The sequence below is a fragment of the Cyprinus carpio genome, chromosome A4 (assembly GCF_018340385.1).
Source record: "Cyprinus carpio isolate SPL01 chromosome A4, ASM1834038v1, whole genome shotgun sequence".
Classification (NCBI taxonomy): domain Eukaryota; kingdom Metazoa; phylum Chordata; class Actinopteri; order Cypriniformes; family Cyprinidae; genus Cyprinus; species Cyprinus carpio.
The window spans coordinates 17,602,059-17,628,808 of NC_056575.1; the positions used below are offsets into that span (position 1 = coordinate 17,602,059).

The following is a 26,750-nucleotide window of genomic DNA, read 5'->3' on the forward strand; positions in this document are numbered from 1 at the left end:
AGTGGGAACTGCCGTGGGTTTAAAAACACCAAATAGGTATGCTATGACAAGAACAAAGAAGTCTCTCGTCTTGCTCCACCCATCCCATGGCACTTAATATCGTGTATCATCGATCTCACGGGCTGACGATATGACTATTTGAAAAATGACCATATCGCCCAACACTATGATGATGTTTGATGAGTGTTGCTTTTACAAATGCACATTATAAATGACTAAAACTCGTAGTGATTTTAGATTAAGCAGCACTTCCTACTGATCGAAGAGCCATGCTCAAAATACCCCACAGATCATTTATTTTGATATTGATCATTTTAAAATGTCTAGATTTTTTTTGAGTGAGAGCAGCAAACACGCTGTTTTTCGTGCATGTCTCTTTAAATGCAAATGAGCTGCTGCTCCCCGCCCACCTTTTCCAGAATAGGGCGGAGCCCTTTACAGCTCAGTACCTCCAACAACCTCCTGATTAAAAAAAAAACAGTCTAGTTTGCTTTTGAAAAAAAATTTATCATGTATGTTCGCCAGCGGCGTGAAATCACTGCGTTTTACAACAAAGGCCATGTACAGTAGTAACCCGTTCTGACTACTAGTGTTTTTCTGGATCGCGACAGGAAAGCAGGTGGCATCCAGAAAGCAGGTGGCACACGGCATGTGAGCACTGAAGTTACCTTTCACACACAAGTTTATGTTAAAAAACATGAGTAAAAGTTGGTTTTGTATGTGAAGGTTGGTTATGTATGTGGATGTAAAAAAATCTTGCAAGTGCATTTGTATATTAGATCTATGTATAAAGTGACAGCAGTGTAATATACAGTACCTACTGCTGTCTACACTGTTAATATGAGCCAAACAACAAAATAAAAGCAGAAAATCACTCACTGCTCTAGAATGAATAACTTCTGTAGCTTTAAAAAGACAACATTTCTTACCTGAATGCTGCTTTAAATGCTCTCTGAAGATAAACATGGCGGATTATGTGCGGCTCACTCAGGGTGGGTCTATGCTAATACTGCAGTGTCAGTCAGCAATCGTGGGCGGGGCCTGAGCAATGTGACATCACTGTACAGATTCTGTGAATGACTTCTTCTTCTTGTTTTACGGCGGATCGCAGACTATAAGTGCATTACCGTAACCTATCTCTCAAATGGACCATTGACACTCTATCTACAATTTCCTAATTTACCTGATCGCAGACTCCCACAGATCAATTACCCTTGGTTCTTACCCCACACCCGCGTTAGAGTCTTCATAGATCTTCATCCGGTGCTGCGTGTTCAGCTCCTCCATCCAAAAACTGCACACAGGCTGAGTGTAACACTCTGTAAATCCACTCTCTGACAGCAGGTGGTGCTGATAGAACAGCAGAATTAGAGTGGTTTCATAACATCCGTAGACAATAACGATGAAACCAAAATGGCACCAAATCTTTTTCTGAAGACAGTCAGAACCTTCAGAGTTTACATTCCTATAATGAATTCATCTTGTATATTTATTTGTATAATTTTCCCTTAGGACGCTTTTTAAAACCTCCACCATGTTTTCACACAAAACGTAACTACTCTGTGTGCTGTGCGCACATGTGACTGTTACTTAAAACTCTGCTTTATGCTGGACAGTATTTATTTATCTTCAGTTGATTATTAAAATACAAAATGGTAATACTAACTGTGGGGAATTTTATCATGTTTTATTGTCAAACTGGTAATCGTTCCTTCCCTAGTATGAATGATTTTAAGAACAAGTCACGATTCAACAAAAATTTCAAACTAAAATTTATTCTAAATCTTTGGAAAAAATAGGAACAACTCAAACCACACGAATGCAAAAAACGCTTACTCTGTACGGCCTCATAATCATGTTAAAAAGTTATATTTAATTTTAATATGACTAGCCTACAGTGCCCTCCATAAGTATTGGAACAATAAAGACAAAATAGCTTTCTCTACTGTGGAGTCAAGACATTTGCAAATATCATTGTCACAGAATGTCACATTTTATTATCAGGTCTTTCGACACATACATGTTTTACCAAATAAAAAGCACAGCACTTTTAAAGTTCAGCCCATTTTTGATGTGGCATAAGTATTGGAACAGTTGAATTTAAGGCAGATGTAAAATATTAAAAGCTAATCTTTAGTTGCAGATCCCTTGCATGCAAATCAGAGCGGAGTCTGCAACACCATAGACATCACCAGACTCTTGGTCTTATGCTTTGAAATGCTTTTCCCCCCAGCCTTTAATGCAGCCAATTCCAACTGTTGCTTGTTTTGGGGAGTTTTCTGTCTTTAGTCTCCTCTTCAGCTGGTGAAATTAATGTTCAAAAATCGGATTTTAATTCTGGAGATTGATTTGGGCAATCTAAGACTTTACATTCTAATTGCCCTGAGAAAGTCCTTAACTGAACTAGCAGGTGTGTTTGGGTCATTGTCCCTGATCCAATTATGAGTGCTTTCTAATGAGCATTGGTGGCATTTTCTTGAATATTGGTAGCCAAGATGATTTTGTAACCCTTCCAAATTCATTTTGCTACTGCCATCATACTTAAGTCATCATTAAAATGAAGATGTGCTGTTCATCTAGAGACAGCCCATGCATGCCCATGCCATGACACCACCTCCACCAAGCTTTACAGATGAGGCTGTATGCTTAGGATCATTTGCAGTTCCCTTTATTCTCTACACTTTTGCTTTCCAATCACTTAGATAAAGTGTTAATCTTTGTCTCAATCGGTCTATCAACTCAGTTCCAAAACTCTACTGGCTCACATTTGTGAAGAATCCTGCCTTTCTATTTTTGGTGCTGATCAGAGGTTTGCATCTTGCTGTGTATCTTCTGTAATCCTGTGTCACATTCTCATACGGACTGTAGATTGTCAGAGCATCAGCCCAGCTTTCTGGAGGTTGTTGGTGATTTTACAGACATGTATTTTAGGGTTCATTTTCACAGCTTTTATGATTTGTCTCTCATCAACTACTGTTGTTTTTCTCAGCTGGTCAGGGGTGCGTTTCCCAAAACCATAGTTGCTAATCTGTTAGCAACTTAGTTGGTTGGCAATGGGAAATTGCATTGCAACCACAAAGTTGTCTAACTTAAGTTAGCAACTATGGTCTTTGGGAGAACGCACCCCAGTGTCGTTCGTTTGAAATGCTGAGGTCGACCGCCGGTAGTTTTTTTCCAAACTCTTGAATTTGTCCATGCCCTTTGTTTTTCCTTTAGTTATAATTGGACTTCCACTTTTCTTTTAGCATCCAAATTGCTTGCTTTTCTTTCAGAAGTCGTGGGCTTCCTCGTCTCATCCTGGTTTGTGTGTGTCCATCATTGAATGCAAGATGCCTAAGAATGTGCAGAAACAATGGATATAATGGTATAAGACACATTCCCTGCTTTTATATCTGAAGAATTAATGCAACAGGACCAAAGTAGGAACACTTAGAAAGAACCTGTTTGTCACGACACGCACACAAAACAGGTAGATCCAAAAGCAGTGTTTTATTGGGATAATCCAAATAATCATAATCCAGTCAGGCAAGGGTCAAAATCCAGATAAGCAGTCCAAAACAAGAAACACGAACATCAACAAGGGAACAGGAAATAGCAAAGTGACCATTAAACAAGGACTCCGTAACAAAGACAGAAACAAACCAGGTATGTATAGAACAGGTGCAAACAATGATAAGTGGGAACAGCTGAATACAATGAACAGGTGATGAGTATCAACAAGGCTTGTGGAAATGTACGTTCCTGAGTGGGGTGACGATCATGGGGAAGTGAGACCTCTAGAAACGGACACCCAGGGTATACACAAACCAGACACTGTGACACTACCCCCCTCTACGAAGCAGCTTCCAGCTGCTCCTCAGAACAAAACAACAAAACAAAACAGAGACCAGGACGGAGGTGGACTGGTGGCGCGTAGAACAGGGGGAGGGATTGGAGGGCCAGGCCCGTGTAGGATAACAGGACCGGCAGCGATGCCTCCACCTTGCACCAAGGTGGATGCAGTCAGCTTGAGGGGGCCAGGGTTGGACCCGAAGTCAGGGGATCCACGAGGGAACAGGCAGTTCAGGGGCCACGGAGGATCAGTCCATTCTAGTTGTGCAGCACGGCCAGGGAGGAACTCGCCAATCTTGAGTGGCCAGAATCGGGAACCTGCCATTCGGGGAGGCCAGTGAGGAGCAGGCTGTGGCGATGGCCAGGGAGGAACCCGCCACGGAAAAAGATGAGCGACCAGAGCGGAACCTGCCCTTATGAGGGCCGTGCGCCCGGAAGCCGGGAGTATCAACCCCAGCAAGGAGCCCCTGCAAGAAGCAACTGACAGGCGTTTCTGGAAGTCGCCTGTAGGAGATGTGAAGAAGGTGCTCTGGATGGCCTGTGGAGACGTGGAAGGTGCTCTGGACGGCCTGTGGAGACGTGAAGGTGCTCTGGGGACGGCCTGTGGAGACAGTGAGGTGCCTCGGCGGTCGGGCACTGCCTCTGGAACGGCCCCCCCCCCCCTCTGGCGTCACGGCATCGGCCACCGCCTTCGGGGAACGGCCTTGTGGCACGGCCTTGGGGAACGGCCTCGGGATACGACCCTCTGGCAACCGCCCTCGGTCATCGGCATCGGGTAACGGCCTCGGCCTCCGGAACAGCATCTGGGCATCCGCCTCGGCATCGGGGACCGCCTCGACCTCCGGAAGCAGCATCGTGCGCACCGCCTCGCATCGCAATCGGGTACCGCCTCAGCAATCGGTGCACCGCCCTCGACCTACGGAACATCATCGGCACGCCAGCTCGGCCTCCCGCAACAGCAGCGGCACCGCCTCGCTTCCGCAAACACTCATCGGGCACTGCCTCGGCTTCCGCATCGGGCACTGCTCGGGGCACACTGCAGCGGCTGCCTGCTCGGAAGAACGCTCCTCCTGCGACGCCAGCGGCCTGCTCGGGAAACGTCCTCCTGGAACGCCAGCGGCTCTGCTCGGGAAACGTCCTTCTGGACGCCACGCGGCCTTGCTCCGGGAACGTCCTCCAGGCTTTGAGGAACGGTAAAGAACGCCGGTCTCCTCCTCCTCCGCCCTATATGATGGCGATCGTTCATTGGCACCTTGACGGAAGACTCAGGCATTGAGTCAGGCCATCTTGTCTGGCAACACAGGTGTAGATTCGGGCCATCTTGTGCAATGGTGCTGGGCTGGCGGCCATCTTGTGCTGTGGTGCTGGGCTGGCGGCCATCTTGTGCTGTGGCGCTGGGCTGGCGGCCATCTTGTACTGTGGCGCTGGGCTGGCGGCAGTCTTGTCTGGAGACTCAGTGTGGTTGCGCATCCCACTGAGCACGATGGCCCACAGGTGAATGGGTAAACCCCCAAAAGTCCAGGATCTCCAACCCCTTCATCTCCCATTGAGTGGCAAAGGGTCATCCAGGGCAATTGTTAAAATAGTCTTTCTTTTTAGTTGCATCCTTCTAAACCCAAACCTTACTGCCATGGGTCCAAAACAACTGCGCCAAGTCCCACCCCACCTCACCAACCCCCTTTGACGAAGGGTGGTTAGGGTCCCGAGTCTCCCCCTCCGTTCCTCCATGGTGGCTAGGGGAACAGATTCGAAATCCCACACCGCTGGATCTAGGCATGACGGAGTCCTTCTGTCACGAACACGCACACAAAACAGGTAGATCCAAAAGCAGTGTTTTTATTGGGATAATCCAAATATCATAATCCAGTCAGGCAAAAGGGTCAAAATCCAGATAAAGCAGTCCAAAACAAGAAACCATGAACATCAACAAGGGAACAGGAAATAGCAGAGTGACATTAAACAAGGACTCCGTAACAAAGACAGAAACAAAACCAGGTATTTATAGACAGGTGCAAACAATGTAAGTGGGAACAGCTGAATACAATGAACAGTGATGAGTATCAACAAGACACGTGGGAAATGTAGTTCCTGAGGTGGGGTGACGATATGGGGAAGTGAGACCTCTAGCGGACACCCAGGGATACACAAACCAGACACTGTGACACTACCCCCCTCTAAGGAGCAGCTTCCAGCTGCTCCTCAGAACAAAACAACAAAACAAAACAGAGACCAGGACGGAGGTGGACTGGTGGAGGTAGAACAGGGGGAGGGATGGAGGGCCAGGCCCGTGTAGGAGAACAGGGACCGGCAGCGATGCCTCCACCGGCAACCAAGGTGGATCAGTCAGTTGAGGGGGCCAGGGTGGACCCGAAAGTTCAGGGGACCACGAGGGACCAGGCAGTTCAGGTGGGCCACGGAGGATCAGTCCAAAAATTCTAGTTGTGCAGACGGCAAGGGAGAAACTCGCCATTTGAGTGGCCAGAACGGAACCTGCCATTCGGGGAGCCAGTGAGGAGCAGGCTGTGGCGATTGCCAGGGAGGGAACCCGCCACTTGAGCGACCAGAGCGGAACCTGCCCCTTCCGTGGTGCATCGGGTGCGAAGACGTGAAGGCGTTCTTTTCATTTTGTTTTCATATAATGTGAAGGTGCTTTTGTTGATTTAAATTTGAGCCCAGAGATTTGCTGGTGAACTGTTGTACAACCCTTTACTCTGGACGGCCTTGGAGATGTTAACTGCCCCGGGTTCTTTTATGCCTTAGATGGTTTTTTTTTTTCACGGCAATCGGCCACCGCCTTTTGTAGTACTGTGGGTTTCCCCGAGGACGGCCTCGGTAAAGAGGGTACTTTGCACCACCCATCTTTTTAGTGGAGTCGTTAAACACGCTGGAGTGAGTTTTTATAACGTCTTTTGGGTGTGGAGCACTAGGCATCGGTTGCAGCCTTGCTAATTGGGTGGGCTAGGGGATTCTTTCTTTTCTGTCAGTGTCCTTGGCAATCTGGGTTTCCCCTGCAGTTTTGATACTTATTTTTTTTCTTGTTTTACAATACCTTCTTAATGGAACATATTTGTGGGTAATTAAGAGGTAACTGTCTGGAAGGTATTTCAGTAAATTGTTTAAAAACATGGAATAATCGGGCACTTTTAATTGACAGCAACGGCCTTCTCAGACTCCTCTCCTGGGTAGAACAAACCTGTTAGTGCTTATATCCTTGGGTGAAAAGTCCCGAGGTGGCGTAGTTGGCTACCTTAAGAAGTTATTTGAGATTTTGCTTGGTGAACTTTTCTTGTTCATTTTGGTTATTAGTTTCTATCCGCCTTACCATCCCGTCACACATGCATGCCCATGCCATGACACCACCTCCATCAAGCTTTACCGATGAGGTTGTATGCTTAGGAAATTTGCAGTTCCCTTTATTCTCCACACTTTTGCTTTCCAATCACTTAGATAAAGGTTAATCTTTGTCTCATCGGTCCATCAACTCAGTTCCAAAACTCTACTGGCTCACATTTGTGAAGAATCTTGCCTTTCTATTTTTGGTGCTGATCAGAGGTTTGCTCTTGCTTTGTAGCTTCTGTAATTCTGTGTCAAATTCTCTTGTGGACTGTAGATTGTCAGAGCATCACCCCAGCTTTCTGGAGGTTGTTGGTGATTTTACAGACATGTGGAAATGAACCCTAAAATACAGCTTTTATGATTTGTCTGTCATAAACTACTGTTGGTTTTCTCAGCCGATCAGGGGTGCGTTTCCCAAAACCATAGTTGCTAACCTGTTAGCAACTTAGTTGGTTGGCAATGGGAAATTGCATTGCAACCAACAAAGTTGCTAACTTAGTTAGCAACTATGGTTTTGGGAAACGCACCCCAGGTCGTCGTTGAAATGCTGATGTCGCCGGTAGTTTCCAAACTCTTGATTTGTCCATGCCCTTTGTTTTTCCTTTAGTTCTAATTGACTTCCTCTTTTCTTTTAGCATCCAAACTGCTTGCTTTTCTTTCAGAGTCGGCTTGCTCGTCTTCATCCTGGTTTGTGTGTGTGTGTGTCATCGTCGAATGCAAGACTTAGAATGCAGAAGCAATGGATATAAACAACCGATAAGACACATTCCCTGCTTTAATATCTGAAGAATTAATGCAACAGGACACAGCTGATCATTTAGAAAGACCTGTGAGGCAACTGTTCCAATACTTCTGCTCACATCAGATAGGGAGATGAAACTCTAAAAGTGCTGATCTTCTTAGCTGGTAAAACATCTTTGTGTTGAATCACCCAACAATAAAATGTTACATTTCTGTAGTTTTGTCTCATTTATCTTTTAATCATATTTACAGATTTCTTGACTCCACAGCAAACAGAACAATTTTGTCTTTACTGCTCCAATACTTATGGAGGGCACTGTATATTTATATTATGCATACTAACTGTATTATATAATCCGTATATTAAAGTATATATAAAAAGTTATGAAAGAAATACTTTTTAGTTTAATCTTAAATACATTTCATCACATAGAGTGAAAATCAGAAAAGCTGCATTATATGTTCAGCTGTGAGGTTCCTCTGAATAACGCAGATATATGCATATGTACAGCTGGCTCATGACAGGTCTGTAATCTGGATCTGTATGTAAAGTGTTTATAGTGAGAACTGGTGAGAATGACACTTACATTGAGGGTTGGACGAGAGCAAGTCTGCAAACAGCGGCATGTTTGACGAGATTGACAAGGCTGTAAAGGAAAGGCTGTGCAGAAAGCCTTCATATGGAGATGGTTTGGGTGTGTTTTATATGGGGGCCGCTCTTAAAATACTGCAAATACACTAACATTAGGACGAGGTTAAGAACTACTTCATGTGCATACATTCGTGTTGTAAATTAGGCAGAGATTTTTTGAGGTTCTCCTGTGTGTACAAATCCGAAATAATCCATGCAATTATTAGTGTATGAGATCCACTGTGCTTATTAACTCCTGTAATAATTTAGTTTTATTTATTTATTTTACAGACATGAAGTCCTCAACACGTTTAGATCAAATCTGCTGAAGAAGTTTGCGTGTCTGTATGAGGGAACAGCGACGCAGAGAAACCCAAAACTGCTGAATGAGATCTACACGGAGCTCTACATCACAGAGAGTGAGAGTGGAGAGATCAGTAATGAGCATGAGGTGAGACAGATTGAAACACAATCCAGGAGAGCAGCAACAGAGGACACAGCCATCAAATGCAGTGACATCTTTAGACCTTTATCTGGACAAGACAAAGCCATCAGAACTGTGATGACAAAGGGAGTCGCTGGCATTGGAAAAACAGTCTCTGTGCAGAAGTTCATCCTGGACTGGTCTGAAGGGAAAGAGAATCAGGATGTCCAGCTCATATTTCCACTTCCTTTCAGAGAAATCAACCTGATGAAGGACAAAACACTCAGTCTTTCAGATCTTCTTCATGTCTTTTTCCCTGAAACTAAAGAAATGGAAATATCCAGTGATGAATATAAAGTGTTGTTCATCTTTGATGGTCTGGACGAGTGTCGTCTGTCTCTGAACTTCAAGAGTAAAGTGAAACTGTGTAATATATCTGAATCAGCCTCAGTGGACGTGCTGCTGATGAACCTCATTGAGGGGAATCTGCTTCCCTCTGCTCTCATCTGGATCACCTCCAGACCAGCAGCAGCTGATCTCGTCCCCTCTGAGTGTGTCCATTGTGTGACAGAGGTACGAGGCTTCAATGAGCCACAGAAGGAGGAATACTTCAGGAAGAGAATCAGTGATCAGAGTCTGGCCGACACGATCATCTCACACCTGAAGTCATCAAGGAGCCTCTTCATCATGTGCCACATCCCAGTGTTCTGCTGGATCTCAGCCGCTGTTCTGGAGAAGATGTTGAGTCCAGCAGAGAGTGGAGAGATTCCCAAGACTCTCACTCAGATGTACACACGCTTCCTGATCCTTCAGATCAACATCAAACATCAGAAGGACTATGAGAAGAAGGTGACAGATGAAGACATGATCCTCAAACTGGGGAAACTGGCTTTTCAGCAGCTTGTGAAAGGAAACCTGATCTTCTATGATGAAGACCTGAGAGAGTGTGGCATTGATGAGACAGAAGCATCAGTGTACTCAGGATTGTGCACTCAGATCTTCAGAGAGGAGTTGGGCTTGTATCAGGGGAAAGTCTTCAGCTTTGTTCATCTGAGCCTTCAGGAACATCTAGCTGCTCTATATGTGCATCTCTCCTTTACAATCAAGAACATCAATGTGTTTGGCCAAACCAAACAAAGTCTGTTGTCTAAAATTTGGTACTGGTTCCAAAATGATTCATCAAAACAAGTTTCATTATCTGAGCTGCATCAGAGAGCTGTGGATGAGGCTCTACAGAGTAAGAATGGACATCTGGATCTTTTCCTGCGTTTTCTTCTGGGTCTCTCAGTGGAGTCCAATCAGACTCTCTTACGAAAACTACTAACACAGACAGGAAGCTGCTCCTACAACAAAGAGGAAACAGTTAAGTGCATCAAACAGAAGATCAGAGAGAATCACTCTTCAGAGAAATTCATCAATCTGTTCCACTGTCTGAACGAGCTGGGTGATGATTCACTGATGCAGGAGATCCAAGATTATCTGAAATCTGGAGAAATAGGAGAAACCAAACTCTCCTCTTCACAGTGGTCAGCTCTGGTTTATGTGTTGCTGACATCAGAGCAGAAGATGGATGTGTTTGATCTGAAACAGTTTATTGGAGCACGACATACAGCAGATGAAGTTCTTCAGAATCTGTTTCCTGTGGTTTAAGTATATATGTTAGTTTGTTTGGTTGAACTGAAAACAAACTTTCAAAATATGATCACATTTATTATTATTATTTAGAATTTTCTGTTTGTCCTCTAATGATGTTGATATGTATGTTTTACTGTCTTTATAAATTACATTTCCATTTACAAAATGTTTAAATTTCATTTCTTTAATTGCAGTTGGTGTCAGTTCATTATTCATGTTGTAAGGGAAACATGTCAATTTAGCTCAAAGGGAATTAATTATTATTTTTCATAGGGAATTTGAAAGGAATCACTTTTTTTACGGCGGATCACTGAGTCGGTCAGCGATTCACTGAACTACACTACATAACATCAACGGTAACACTTTATAATAACTGCACGCTATTAATCATTAGTTAAGCATTAGAAAACAGTTAATTCATCATTTATAAAGCATTAATAGACATTAAAAAAAGCAGTTTTATAAATACAGATATAAATGTTTTACACTTGATTTAAAAGCATATCTATAATGTATTTAATAATTGTTTTTTCATACTTTATTAATGATCAGTTTATCATTTCTAAATGAAGTATAGCATTATTTACACACCAGTTATTAAGGAGTTGTCAGTGGTTCATAAGATAACTTAGAAATTGTAAGTAAATGATTAATAAACTATTTAAATGTGCATTCATACATCTTATTATTCAGACATATAGTAATAGTTACTTAGAGTGTTAATAAATGGTTTATTAACACATATTTCTACTGTAATTCAGGGTTAATTCAGGTAGTTATAAAGCATCTGTAGTTGTTAGTTAACTATTTTTGTGAGCTCATCTAAAATGAGGAATATTTATGCCTTGTAAAGCTTTTACAAATGAGATTTAAAGGCTGTTAATATTTCTATGTTTCTGTATCACTGCGTTGTGTTTGTTTCCTTTTCCTGTTTAGAAGATAACTGAGCCTTTAAATATCCTTTATAAATGCTTTACAAGGCATAACTAGTCCTCACTTTAGCTGAGCTCACATAAATAGTTAACTGACCACTACTAAATGCTTTATAACTACCTGAATTTACTACATTTACTTACAATTTCTTGTGAACTTATGAATCACTGGCAACTCCTAAATAACTGGTTTGTAATTAATGCTATACTTTATTGAGAAATGATAAATTGATCATGAATAAAGTATGATAATACAATTATTAAACACATTATAGATATGCTTTTAAATCAAGAATAAAGCATTTATATCTGTATTTATAAACTGCTTATTTATGTCTATTAATGTTTTATAAATTATGAATTATCTGTTTACTAATGCTTAATTAATGATCAATAGTGTGCAGTTATTAAAAGGGTTACCCATCAACTCTGCAATGGATATTAATATCCAAAGTATAGTGAAAACACTATTTATTAGCACGGTAACAAGATCAGCAGTTTAAGACTTTGACTTGTAAGCACAAAACACAAAATACTTCTTTCAATATAAAAAGACTTTAGTGGACAAATGTAAGTCATATATACTAATCTAACACATAAATACATGCATTCAAACATGTTGCAGAAAGAGAGAAAGTGAGGAAAGAATGAGTTTAAGAGAATGAAAATATGAAATCCCAAGTTTACTGCAATATATGCAATTTCTTAGACCTGAATAACCATTAATCATTTAATTAACCCTCACATTGATTTTCTATTGAGGCTATTAAACTTTATATTAAATGCACCAGTTTAGCTAGAATTTGGAGGTTTTACTTGTGTTTCCTGCGTTAGGGATTCGTTGCAGAAAGGGGTTTCCCAAGGTTGTTGACTGGCTGGAGGATTAGTAGTGTCCGGAGTGATGTCTTGGGGAGATCAATCATTGAGAGTTGGCTAATGAATGGATGCGGAGTCCTGAATGCTGGCTGAAGTTTTCAGGTTGAAACCAACAACGTCTGAGACGTGGCTTTGCAGCAAAACTTAACTTAGAACACAAAACTCTCAAACAAAAAGAAAAGAAATTAAAGTAAAAGAAAGAAAAGGAAAGAAGAGTGTGATGAGACTACAGCGGCATCTCAATAATTTATAATGTCGTGGAAAAGTTTTTCAGTGATTCAACTCAAATTGTGAAACTTGTGTATTAAGTAAATTCATTGCACATAGACTGAAGTAGTTTGAGTCTTTGGTTATTTTAATTGTGATGATTTTGGCTCACATTTAACGAAAACCCACCAATTCACTATTTCAACAAATTAGAATATGGTGACATGCCAATCAGCTAATCAACTCAAAACACCTGCAAAGGTTTCCTGAGCCTTCAAAATGGTCTCTCAGTTTGGTTCACTAGGCTACACAATCATGGGGAAGACTGCTGACCTGAGAGTTGTCCAGAAGACAATCATTGACACCCTTCACAAGGAGAGTAAGACACAAACATTCATTGTCAAAGAAGCTGGCTGTTCACAGAGTGCTGTATCCAAGCATGTTAACAGAAAGTTGAGCCGAAGGAAATAGTGTGGAAGAAAAAGATGCACAACCAACCGAGAGAACCACAGCCTTATGAGGATTGTCAAGAAAAATCGATTCAAGAATTTGAGTGAACTTCACAAGGAATGGACTGAGGCTGGGGTCAAGGCATCAAGAGGCACCACACATAGAGATGTCAAGGAATTTGGCTACAGTTGTCGTATTCCTCTTGTTAAGCTACTCCTGAACCCCAGACAACGTCAGAGGCGTCTTACCTGGACTAAGGAGAAGAAGAACTGGTCTGTTGCCCAGTGGTCCAAAGTCCTCTTTTCAGATGAGAGCAAGTTTTGTATTTCATTTGGAAACCAAGGTCCTAGAGTCTGGAGGAAGGGTGGAGAAGCTCATAGCCCAAGTTGCTTGAAGTCCAGTGTTAAGTTTCCACAGTCTGTGATGATTTGGGGTGCAATGTCATCTGTGTTTTTTGCAAAGTCACTGCACCTGTTTACCAAGAAATTTTGGAGCACTTCATGCTTCCTTCTGCTGACCAACTTTTTGAAGATGCTGATTTCATTTTCCAGCAGGATTTGGCACCTGCCCACACTGCCAAAAGCACCAAAAGTTAGTTAAATGACAATTGTGTTGGTGTGATTTGCTTGTTTGATTTTTCAGCAGGATTTGGCACCTGAGCATTCCTAAGGGGTATTGTCAAGAGGAAAATCAGAAACAAGAGACCAAAAAATGCAGATGAGCTGAAGGCCATTGTCAAAGAAACCTGGGCTTCCATACCACCTCAGCAGTGCCACAAACTGATCACCTCCATGCCACGCCGAATTGAGGCAGTAATTAAAGCAAAGGAGCCCCTACCAAGTATTGCGTATATGTACAGTACATGAACATACTTTCCAGAAGGCCAACAATTCACTAAAAAGGTTTTTTTTTTTCTTTTTTTTTTTTTTATTGGTCTTATGAAGTATTCTAATTTGTTTGAGATTGGTGAATTGGTGGGTTTTTGTTTAAATGTGAGCCAGAATCATCACAATTAAAAGAACTAAAGACTTAAACTACTTCAGTTTGTGTGCATTGAATTTATTTAATACATGAGTTTCACAATTTGAGTTGAATTACTGAAATAAATGAACTTTTCCACGACATTCTAATTTATTGAGATGCACCTGTAGATGGCTTCTCTTTTCATGATAGTAGATGGCAGCAGGTGTGGAGGCCAAAGCATGCTGAAAGAGTGCTTGAAGAATGCAAAACAAAAAGGCAGCTGGTGGCAGAAGCAGTGGCAAAAAGCCCAAAAGGCAAAAAGCAAAATTCAATTCAATTCAATTCAATTCAATTCAATTCAAGTTTGTTTGTATAGAGCTTTTATGATACAAATCATTGCAAAGTAAATTAAGTTTCTACAATATTTAGTAGTAGCTTATGAGTGGTGACTGTCAGTTTATGTGCATATGGCAGAAATTTTTAGAAAAATTTATAAAAGACATAGTCAAACAGACAATGAACACTATTAACAGCAATTATTATATGATGCAATCACACTTGTAGCAATATTTGGTAGTTCTGTATGTTGTCTCTGGGTTAGCATCATCTGAGGTACTCTGAGGGGTTGGCATCATCTCTGCTCAGGTGTTCTGGATCCAGACTGGAGCTTGTGTAAATCCCGTGGCAAAACAGTGAAACAAATAGAGACATAATTAGCGTAGCTGTTGTTTCAACCAAGTAAAATTAATTAGTTTAACCCAAGCTAAAGGATAATTATGCACATTTGATCAGATACAACTGCAGTCCAAAATTATGCAATGCATTATTTGAATGCTTGGTGAAAGAGATGTGTTTTTAATCTAGATTTAAACAGAGAGAGTATGTCTGAACCCCGAACATTATCAGGAAGGTTATTCCAGAGTTTGGGAGCCAAATGCGAAAAAGCTCTACCTCCTTCAGTGGACTTTGCTATCCTAGGTACTACCAAAAGTCCAGCGTTTTGTCTTAGGGAGTGCGTTTTGTAGACCAGGTTACATGTTTCGTAGCTTGGCAATGAGAGATGAAAGATGCTGTTTTTGATGGGATTGTTTTAGCTAATATGGTAGAAGGAAGCAGTACATCCGTCTAGTTTGGTACACTGTGGATGTTTTTTGGCCAATAAGTTAATATCTCTGTCTTATCTTATATAGGGTCATCCAATCTTTTATATTTTTAACACCTTATAGTAAGTAATGAAATGGTTTTGTATACTGATATCGGCATAAAAGTGGAAACTAATATTTTCTGAAAATAGCCAAAGTTGGGTACACAGGAGCTAAACAATTTAGGGCCTTATAGGTAAGTAATAATATTTTGTAACTGATATTTGATGTTAATATGGGAGGAGGACTATTTAATATTTATAAAATTCACAATTCATTTTGGTTCATGTCTCAGAATGTGTATTTTTTGTTTGTAATTTCACATCTGTTATACCATAACATGTTACTGAAGTTGGAAAGCTCTGCTTTTCTATCGCGACTGTGTCGAATCTGCTGATGTAATTACAACTGCTAAGTGATAGAGAGGGGGAGGGGGAGGGGGAGGCCGGGTCAGAGCTGAGCTCTCGTGCCTCCGTTGGTAAAAAAAAATTAGCCAATCAGCATCAAGTGTTCACTTTCAGCGCTGAGAAGTGTTGAGAAAAGAAACCTCCCAGAGGAGGCTAGCCTCCCTTCTGGTATATCAACCAATCATCATAGAGACGTAAATTACTAATTAAATTGATATTAGTTTGAACGTCTCGCATTGCACTGATAATGCACCAAGTATGATAAGCAGCGATACTGAATATTTGATCGCCAACAGATTTACCAAGCTGTCATTCAAAAAGTATATATACAAATTTAAAAAAGGAAAAACATGCCTAAGCTGGATATAGGCTACAGCAGTCAGCTTAACAGGCAGCTCTCTTTTAACGCAGACTTTTAAGAAGGGATGGATGTTTGCTTCAAGTGATAGGCCAGGTAAGTGAAATTATATTATATTGTTGTATGTTTGTTGTTTTCTTTACGTTTTCTGACTAAAAGCAACCAAAAAGCCATTTTAAAGTGGTTAAGCAAATAATAATAATAACAATCGGCAGGGATCCCCAGACCAATACAATTAGTCTGCCTCTATTTTTAAACCCACGAGCTGCCACTGCTTGTGGCACTCCATATTTTACTGGTGATAAATGAGATGACTCGCCATTTAAATAAACAAAGTGGTAGCGATCGGACAGGTATGATCTAAACCATCTTAAAGCTTGCCCTTGAATACCTGTATATTTTTGTAATCAATCTATGAGTGTTATGATCTATGGTGTCGAACACAGCACTAAGAAACTAGCAATGAGATGCAGCCTTAATCTGATGCAAGAAAAAATGAAATTCTTCATGCAGATAATTTTTTTGCAGGAAGGAGCACAATTGAGCAGACACAACTTTTTCTAAAATTTTTGACATAAATGGAAGATTTGAAATGGGCCTATAATTTGCCAGTTCACTAGGATCTAGTTGTGGTTTCTTAATAAGAGGCTCAATGACCGCCAGCTTGAATGGTTTTGGGACGTGACCTAAAGATAACGACGAGTTAATAATATTGAGAAGCGGTTTTTCTGCTACAGGTAGCAACTCTTTCAGTAATTTGGTGGGTACAGAATCAAATAAACATGTTGTTGGTTTAGATGCAGTGATAAGTTTATTTAGCTCTTCCTGTCCTATAGTGTAACGGAAACAAAGGGTGAGGAAGCAAGTGCAAGAGTGAAATACAAATGTTTATTGAAGGCAGAGATACAAATGAGTCCAGGTGGAACAACGGATGGTCGCAGCGATGATAGACGGTGATCCAGGAAGTGGTAGTGAGGTGAGGCAGCAGGAGAGCGTGACACAGGCCTGAGATGAGCAGTCCGTGGTGGTGATTTGGTGCATCCGATGGTGAAGAGTGGACGGGGTTCCAGGGGCAGACAACAGCAAAGCAATAATGAGTAACAGCCAGAGCCGGACAGTAACGGAGTACATTTACTTGAGTACAGTACTTAAGTACAATTTTGAGGGATCTGTACTTTACTCGAGTATCATTTTTGGGGAGTACTCATGACTTTACTCAAGTACATTTGAGAGGCAAATATTGTACTCTTTACTCCGCTACATTTCTATCCATAACCATAACCGTTACTTCTTCGGCCCTATCCACACGGAGACGGAGTTTACCCCAATCCGATCTTTTTTTTTCCTCGTCTCAAGAAATATCCGCGTCCACACGAAACCGCAAAACGATGTAGTAAACATGCCAGACCAGCATGTGCATGTGGCGCTGTAATTCTGCCACAGAGATGCACTAAAAACGGAGAAGAAGACATGGACTATGCTCATAAACCTTGCGCTTGGTACACAAACGAACATGGAACAATTCATTTATTAATCTGTGTTAATGTTAGTTAATAAAAAAAGACAATCGTTCAGTGTTTGTTCTTGTTTTTGTTGCTATTACGTGACGTTGCGGTGTCTGATTAGGGCGAGACGTGGGCTGATGACTTCATAATTTCAAAAGATATACGGATTCACCGTCCAGACGACAACCCAAAGGCGGCGTTTTCAAATGTATACACTCTGGGACCCGGTTTCAAAAAACATTTGGATATCACTAAACTGCAGTGCTGTGAACGCGCTCACAACAGACCCGGAAGAGAAGACAATGCTGAATAAAGTCATAGTTTTTGCTATTTTTGGACCAAAATGTATTTTCGATGCTTCAATAAATTCTAACTGACCCTCCGATGTCACATGGACTACTTTGATGATGTTTTTATTACCTTTCTGGACATGGACAGTATACCGTACATACATTTTCAATGGAGGGACAGAAAGCTCTCGGACTAAATCTAAAATATCTTAAACTGTGTTCCAAGGATGAACGGAGGTCTTATGGGTTTGGAACGACATGAGGGTGAGTTATTAATGACATAATTTTCATTTTTGGGTGAACTAACCCTTTAATACTGTCACTCAAATGAGCTGAATTTTATTTTTCCTTCTTTGTACACTGACCTAAACACAGCTGATTAGCTGATTTTCTTTAATAATTATTATTTCTTCTTCTATGCTGCGTGTATAACACGGTCAGGTTCAGAGGTGTGTCAGAACATTGCTATATTGCCTTCTTTGCTGATTTAGGTTTATTGATTTGATTGATGAAAAAACAGAAACTCACAAGTACACACAATTCTTAGCTGAATTTTCTTTTCTGATATTACACATTAATGTAAGCTGAGCATTTGCTTTGATGTTCTTGAGTATGCGGTGTGTTTAACACAGTCAGGTTCAAATGTGGGTGCAAAAATTACATTAAAACTGTAGCAGAGGTTTGTCAGAGCGTTGCCATTGTGCGCAAGTGAGAAATGTTAAATAAAGCAACATGGTAAAAAGATGAAAATGACTTGATTTTACTTTTAATTCCTTTTACATTCTCCAAGGTATTAACGTTACAATTTTTCATAACTCCATGTAGGACGTTTCTGTACACAAATGTAAGCACTGTGGCAGTAGTAATGCAATATTTAGTACTCTTGTACCCTTGATACTCAAGTACTTTTAAAAACAAGTACTTCAGTACTTTTACTTAAGTAGACATCTGACTGTAGTACTTTTACTTGTACTTGAGTAAAATTTAGCAGGGGGTATCTGTACTTTTACTCAAGTAATGAAGCTGTGTACTCTGTCCGCCTCTGGTAACAGCTGGTGCAGATGAACAATCAACGGAGACGCCCACATGAAACAATTAGTGCTGACGAGCGACACACACAAACTCCACCCACATAGTGCAAACCCGAGACCACGGTTTACCAACCGTGACATATAGTTGTAAAGCACTGCAGTTTATCTTTGGGTACGATGGATGAAACTGAAGTATTAGACGCTGTAGAATCTACATTTGTTATTGTATTTCTGATGTTATCTATTTTATCAGTGAAGAAAGTCATTACTATTAAACATTGATGGAATATTTAAATCGGGTGGCATCTGGTTATTTGTTAATCTAGCCACTGTGCTAAATAAAATCCTTGGATTGTTTTGGTTATTTTCAGTGAGTTTGTGGATATGCTCGGCCCTGGCAGTTTTTAGAGCCTGTCTATAGCTGGACATACTGTTTTTCAATGCAATTCTAAAAACTTCCAAGTTAGTTTTTCTCCATTTGCGCTCAAGACTACGAGTTTCTTTCTTGAGAGAGTGGGTATAACTGTTATACCATGGCACAGTTCGTTTTTCTCTGACCTTTTTCAATTTGATGGGGGCAACAGCTTCTAATGTATTAGAGAAAATAGTGCCCATGTTGCCAGTCATTTTGTCTTGTTCATGTGTATTTTTGGGTACACATAGCAGTTGTGATAAATCAGGCAGGTTATTTGCGAATCTGTCTGTAATGAAGAGTCAGTGACGTGGGAATCCATGTGCAGCTTTATTAATAACCAGAACGAGTCAGACAGGCAAAGTTCAATCAACAGCGTTAAAGGGTAATGTAGGAAAGGGAGAATCAGTACCAGAGTCTGTGCAAAGGGGTCGAGGCAGCCGGGAGACAGAGTGTAAACAAATCCAGTAAAGGGGCCGGGTCAGAGAGGCAGGCAGAAAACAATCAGACGGGTATAAACAATCCAGGTAGTGAACAGGTAATCCAACTGGGTATAAACCCTCGGAAATGTCAGCAGTAGCAAAACAAGAATTCACACAGAGGTGAGGAATGGCCTGGCTTAAATAGTCAGGATAATGATTCGCACCTGTGCAGGTAATCAGTCTCAGGCACGGGATGATGGGAAATGAAGTCGGCAAGGAGAGTTAGTACTCTGGTGATGGTTCCCTCTGGTGGTGATCGAAGGGAGCCACCAGGGCTTGATTTATGACAGAGCCCCCTCCCTGAGAGCGGCTCTTGACGTGAGGAGGCAGATGACACTGGGGTCTTTCACAGGGTCTCGGGGCTGGTTTATTCGGATGGGTCCTATGAAAGTCAGTGGTAAGAGAAGGATCTAGAATGTTCTCTGCGTTGACCCAGGACCGCTCCTCCAGACAATACTACTCCCAATCCTCTAGATACTGGAGTAACCTGCCCCAGCGACGAGAATTCAGGATCTCGTGAACTCGATACGCCTCCTCGCCTTCCACGATGATGGGAGGGGTTCCCTGGTCACCAGCCTCCTCCTGGTCCTCCGCTCCTCTCGAACCACCAGTGGGCTTAAGCAGAGACACATGAAAAGTGGGTGAGATACGATCATTTCCTGGCAAATCCAATCTAAATGAAACGGGAGTTATTTGTCTGAGGATTTTGAATGGAAACACGTACCTTGGACTGATATTCTTGCAAGGGAGTCGTAGGCAAAGATCCAGTGTAGACATCCTGACCCACTGATCAGGCTGATAGTTGGGATTGGCACATCGACGGCGATCCGCTTGTTCCCTTGTTCGATGAATGGCCCATTGAAGGTGGACATGTGCCTCATTCCAGGTCTCCTCGCTCCATTGGAGCCATGAATTAACAGCAGGTAAGTCTGAGGGCTCCCCGGACCTTGGGAATAAGGGAGGTTGGAAACCCAGTATGATTGGTTGGGAGTGAGTAAGGTGGGTGGCTTGCGGAGGGAGTTCTGAGCATATTCGGCCCATAACAGATACGACTCCAGTCTGCCTGATTTCGGTGGCAATATGAGCAGAGAAAGCGGGTGAGCTCCTGGTTCAAACGTTCCATCTGGCCATTGGCTTGAGGGTGATAGCCGGAGGTGAGGCTGACATTGATACTCAGTTTCTGACAGAAGGCAAACCAGACGTGGGAGGTGAATTGTGGACCCCGATTGGAGACTATGTCCTCAGAAAGACATAGTCATGGCATAAGGACTCAGCTGTTTCTAGAGCTGTGGGTAGTTTGGGCAGAGGGATCAAGCAACATGCCTTAGAGAATCGGTCAATGACTGTGAGGATAGTGGTATGCCCCCCCGGACAAGGGTAGACAAAGTCTGTGACAAAGTCTATGGCTATATGTGACCAGGGGCGTTGTGGAATGGGTAGAGGTTGTAAGAAGTCAGCCGGTAGTTGGTGAGAGGATTTTGTGATATTCATTATATTACATGTGGAACAGTCCCGGATGTATGCTATCATGTCTGCCTGCAAGGTGGACCACCAGAAGCGAGTAGTGATTAGTTGTGTAGTTGTTGCGGTGACTGGATGATGGTAGTTGGTTGTTGAATGTGAATAATTATTTGATGTTTTGTGTGGTGTATGCAGCATGTAAGTGAGGTTGTTTGGGGTTGGTGGTGGTTTGGTGGCTTGGGCCGCTGTAATCTCAGCCATGAGATCCCATTGTATGGGAGCGAGAACCAGGGTGGAAGGGATGATGGATTCACAGGAGAGTGGTTGCAAGAATGACTCATAAAGTCAAATCGTGTGGAAAAATAAAGACCATTTTGCCTGCCTGTGATTGAGTCTCTTGGCGGAAGTAGTCAAGGTTTGCTATGATCGGTTAGTACTTTAGAGGGGTGTTTAGTTCCCTCAAGTCAATGACGCCATTCCTCAAAAGATGCCTTCATGGCAAGGAGTTCCCGATTGCCTACATCATAGTTCTGCTCTGTGGGGCTGAGTTTATGAGAGAAGAATGCACAAGGAAATAAGGAAATAATTTGGGAGGATTACCATGTAGATGGGATAGAGTAGATGCGATTGATTTTGGGATAGAAGTATGCAATGGGATATAGTTCAGGATTGGGATGATGCAGAATGGGAGCGGTGGTGAATCTTTCCTTAAGTTCATGAAATGCAGAGATGGTGGATGGTGTCCAGATGAGACGTTGTCTCCCCTTCTTGATCATAGATGTCATGGATGCTGCAATCATGCTGAAATTGCAAATGAATCATCGATAGAAATTTGCAAATCCCAGAAATGCAGAGATGGTGGTAAAGTGGCAGGCTGATGCCACCTTACAACAGATTGCACCTTCTTATCATCCATGGCTACCCCTCCTGAGCTGATCACATACCCGAGGAATAATACAGTGTTCTGGTGAAACTCACACTTCTCAGTCTTGGCATACAACTGATGGGTGATGAGACGCTGGAGAACAGAACAAACATGCTTGATATGATCCTCATAGGAGTCAGAGTAGATCAAGATATCATCAATATACACGATGACCCAGCGATTCAGCATGTCTCGGAACACATCATTGATGAATGCTTGGAAAACTGAGGGACTGTTGACCAGCCCGCATGGCATAACAAGATATTCGTAGTGCCCTGATGTCGTTCATCACCCTCCCAGATGCGAATGAGATTGTAACCACTGCGAAGGTCAAGCTTGGTGAAATACTTGGCTGTCCGCAGCTGTTCCAAGGCTGCTGGAACTAATGGTAGGGGGTAACGGAACTCAACAGTGAGTTTGTTGAGACCACGGTAGTAAATGCAAGGCCGAAGTCCTCCATCCTTCTTAACGAAGAAGAATCCGGCTGAAGCAGCAGAGGTGGTTGGTCGAATGAAGCCCTTTGTTAACTTCTCCTCTATGTATGATTTCATGGCTTCAGACTCAGGTTGTGACAGGGGAAAGACTTAGCCTTTGGGAGGATGAGAACCAGGTAGCAGGTCCATGGCACAGTCATCTGCACGATGAGGGAGGTAGTTGTGATCCTTTAGTCTTACTGAAAGCTTCAACTAAATTGTGGTATTCCAAAGCGATCTTCTTTAGTCTTACTGAAAGCTTCAACTGGTGGCAGGATTCAGACCAGCGAGTTATCTGGGTCTTTCACAAGGGCTGCTTTCATTTCGGATGGAAAGTCCTAGAGATGGGAGTTTGAGGGGATCTAGAATGGGTTTCAGTCTGCGTTGACGCAGACCTCTCCTGTTACTACTCCAATCCTCTAGATACGGGAGTAACCTGCCCGAGCGATATTCAGGATCTCGTGAACTCGATACGCCTCCTATCGCCTTCCACGATGTTTCAATTCCTGGGACCAACTTGCTTCCTGGTCCTCCGCTCCTCTTGGAGACACATGAAAAGTGGGTGAGATACGATCATTTCCTGGCAAATCCAATCCCCACAGGATTTTGAATGGAAACACGTACCTTGGATGTCGTAGGCAAGATCCAACATCTCTGATCAGGCTGAAGTTGGGTTGGCACATCGACGGCGATCCGCTTTGTTCCCTTGTTCGATGAATGGCCCATTGAAGGTGGACATGTGCCTCATTCCAGGTCTCCTCGCTCCATTGGAGCCATGAATTAACAGCAGGTAAGTCTGAGGGCACCCCGGACCATGGGAATAAGGGAGGTTGGAAACCCAGAACACATTGGAAAGGAGTAAGGCCAGTAGCTGGCTTGCGGAGGGAGTTCTGAGCATATTCGGCCCATAACAGATACGACTCCAGTCTGCCTGATTTCGGTGGCAATATGAGAGAGAAAGCGGGTGAGCTCCTGGTTCAAACGTTCCATCTGGCCATTGGCTTGAGGGTGATAGCCGGAGGTGAGGCTGACATTGATACTCGTTTCTGACTTTGACCAGACGTGGGAGGTGAATTGTGGACCCCGATTGGAGACTATGTCCTCAGAAAGACATAGTCATGGCATAAGGACTCAGCTGTTTCTAGAGCTGTGGGTAGTTTTGGGCAGAGGGATCAAGCAACATGCCTTAGAGAATGACTGTCAGATTGGGTATGCCCCCCCGGAACAAGGGTAGACAAAGTCTGTGACAAAGTCTATGGCTATATGTGACCATTTGTGGAATGGGTAGATAGGTTGTAAGAAGTCAGCCGGTAGTTGGTGAGAGGATTTTGTGATATTCATTATATTACATGTGGAACAGTCCCGGATGTATGCTATCATGTCTGCCTGCAAGGTGGACCACCAGAAGCGAGTAGCTGTACAGTACCTGGATGACCAGAACTGGTAGTTGAATGAACCCACTGAATCACTCTTTGATGTAGTGTCTGCAGCATGTAAGTGAGGTTAGGTGGAGTTTCAGCTGGTGGTGGTTTGGTGGCTTGGGCCGCTGTAATCTCAGCCATGAGATTGTGGATCCTGAACCAGGGTGGAAGGTTGGATTCACAGGAGAGTGGTTGCAAGAATCTAAAACAGTCTCATAAAGTCCAAATCTTTTAGGAATTCTGTATGCCCTGGTGGAAAACACAGACCAGAAGCAGAGACTGCCTAGTTTCTTTTGTTGACAGTGGAACATTAAGCAGAAGTATTTTCAAATGTTTAGGACTTGTATCACTGTTTAAAGGGGTACACTGAGAATATCCTCGAGCCAAGATAAAAACTTGCTGCAACACCTCCCCTCCCAACCAGCTCCTCATCATAACCAGTATCAAGGAGTAGACTGGTTGTCTACAATACATAACCTTTGGTTTCTAGCCTGTTTCAGAGTTTGCGAGAGTACATGCACAAGGAATTATTATGTGGTGATCATTTCCAATGTAAATGCTTTGGAGTCAAGTGATCTAGTGTTTGTGAGCCCAAACTTTAAAAATTGTTTTCCACCTCAATTTATGAACTGACATTTTTTCTGGATCGGGATAGAAATTTTTTTCTAGAAAGACCAACCTACCATGCAATTCATGAACGCCGAGACACAGTCTTAATAGATTGGACTAGCGCCAAGTACTTCTATCATTTAAGCGGGTAGTAACAACTTCTTGAGTAGATACTTGAGAAATTGGCTTACTAGTCATATGGAGCGAAGTGTCCTGGAGATGTTCTTTGACAGGAGTTCCGTCCGACTCTGCTGGGGTGCAGGCCATCAACGCGAAAACGCCTAGGACGCTCCCAGAAAAGATTCCAATTATTAACAAAGAGCAGTTTCTGTTCTTTACACCACGACAGTGTGGGATTACAAATTTATAAAATGTTAAATCTAGGTTCCAATGTAATAGCATGAAACTCAAACTTCTTTCAGGTACATTTTGAGGTAAAAAAGGATCAAAGCCCAGGTGTCTGAGATAATGACTTTTTGTCTTTTTTGCTATTCCTTGCCATTTGGCTCAGGGCACAGCTGTGCCTTTTGTTTCTATGATAATATGACCGGTATGGGCATACTGCCGGCACCTATGTATTTAAATGACACTGTTATACTGATAAGATCAAAGATGACCATGGCCAGCATCAGGCTGATCCCTATATTCAATTTGCATGCTTTGTTTAAATTGTCTCATCCACCTCTACAGGATGTGCTACCTCCCATTTGAATGTATAAAAACTCCAAAGTATCACAAGCTTTGTGAAGACTTTTGATGACTGTAGCGCTAAGCAGAGCATTCTCAATAAAGAATTCTGCTGAAGATAACCCAAGAGTCTCCTGGTCTTCGCTTCTGAGTTTCCAACAACAGTAACCATCCATTTAAAGCAAAAAGTCTACTGAACCTTTCATGTCCTGACACGATGATCTTCACCGTGGGTGTTGTGCTGCGCACCGTCTTGATAAAGCTTCTGAAGTCCCTCCTCAGTGTCTCCATCTGCCGCAGCATGGTGTCGTTAACCGCGGCGTGAAGCACGACCGCTCCGGGGCTCTCGTCATCCTTCAGGATCACGGGTATCTGTTGGTGTCCTAAGTTTTTAAACTCGGCCGTTGGACACATCCCAAATGTTGTCTTGACCAATTAAACGTTGTCTTAGCTCGGGGTGTTGCAATGTTTCTCCTCACAATACATAAATCAACATGTTATCTTATTAGTCACAGGGTCCAAATTTTCCCGCTCTTGCAGAGTATGATTTGGACATTGGTTTCTATAAATAGAATCTAATACATTTTACAAAAGAACTGATTGAAAGAAACATTTTAAGAAAGCATTTTCAAACACACATATACCAAACAGCAATACAAACCTATAAACTATTCAATAGTTATCCAAAAAAAATGTTGTGTGTTCACTTCAGCTCAGCATTTAACACTGTCATTCCCTCCAAGCTGACCACAAAACTTGGAGACCTGGACACCTCCCTCTGCAACTGGATTATGGACTTTCTGACCAACAGACCTCAGCATGTTAGGTCAGGCCACACCATCACACTCAGCACCGGCGTACCACAGTGCTGTGTTCTGAGCCCATTCCTCTACTTCCTCTACACCCACGACTGCAAGCCTGTGCATGGATCCAACGCCATCATTAAGTTTGCACATGACACCACAGTGATTGGCCTCATCAGAGACAATGATCACAGTCTCACAGTCTGGTATGGGAACCGCTCAGTTGCTCACCGCAATGCACTGCAGAGGGTGGTGAAAACCACCCCACGCATCACAGGGACACCACTTCCTGCTATTGAGGACATCCAGAGAAAACACTGTCAACGTCGAGCTCGCAGCATTCTTAAGGACTCCTCTCACCCTGACCATAGACTGTTCAATCTCCTGCCCTGCAGGAGGCGCTTCAGGAGCCTCCGGACAAGGACCAGCAGACTCAGGGACAGCTTTTTCCCTACAGCTGTCTCCTTACTGAATTCTGCCCTCTGACACCCCCCACCCACCACACACACACCAAACACATACACTCCTCACCCCTCCTCATCACTACATCTGCTTTAGAAAAAAAAAAAAACGGTTACACTTGTTATTGCTTGTACTATTGTCTGTTTATCCAGAATACTGAATGACCCATTTGCACACTGGAATATTTTTCTGTGCACTTTAGTAATGTCCATTGCACTAGTGTAAATGATGTTCATAGTTTCTGCTTATAATCCAT

The 26,750-nt window shown here is 42.6% G+C and overlaps 1 pseudogene; it reads left to right on the forward strand.

The window, feature by feature from the left end:
- The first annotated feature begins 4,247 nt into the window (after window positions 1-4,247).
- Window positions 4,248-9,592, forward strand: LOC122139414 (annotated as a pseudogene).
- Window positions 9,593-26,750: the final 17,158 nt, after the last annotated feature.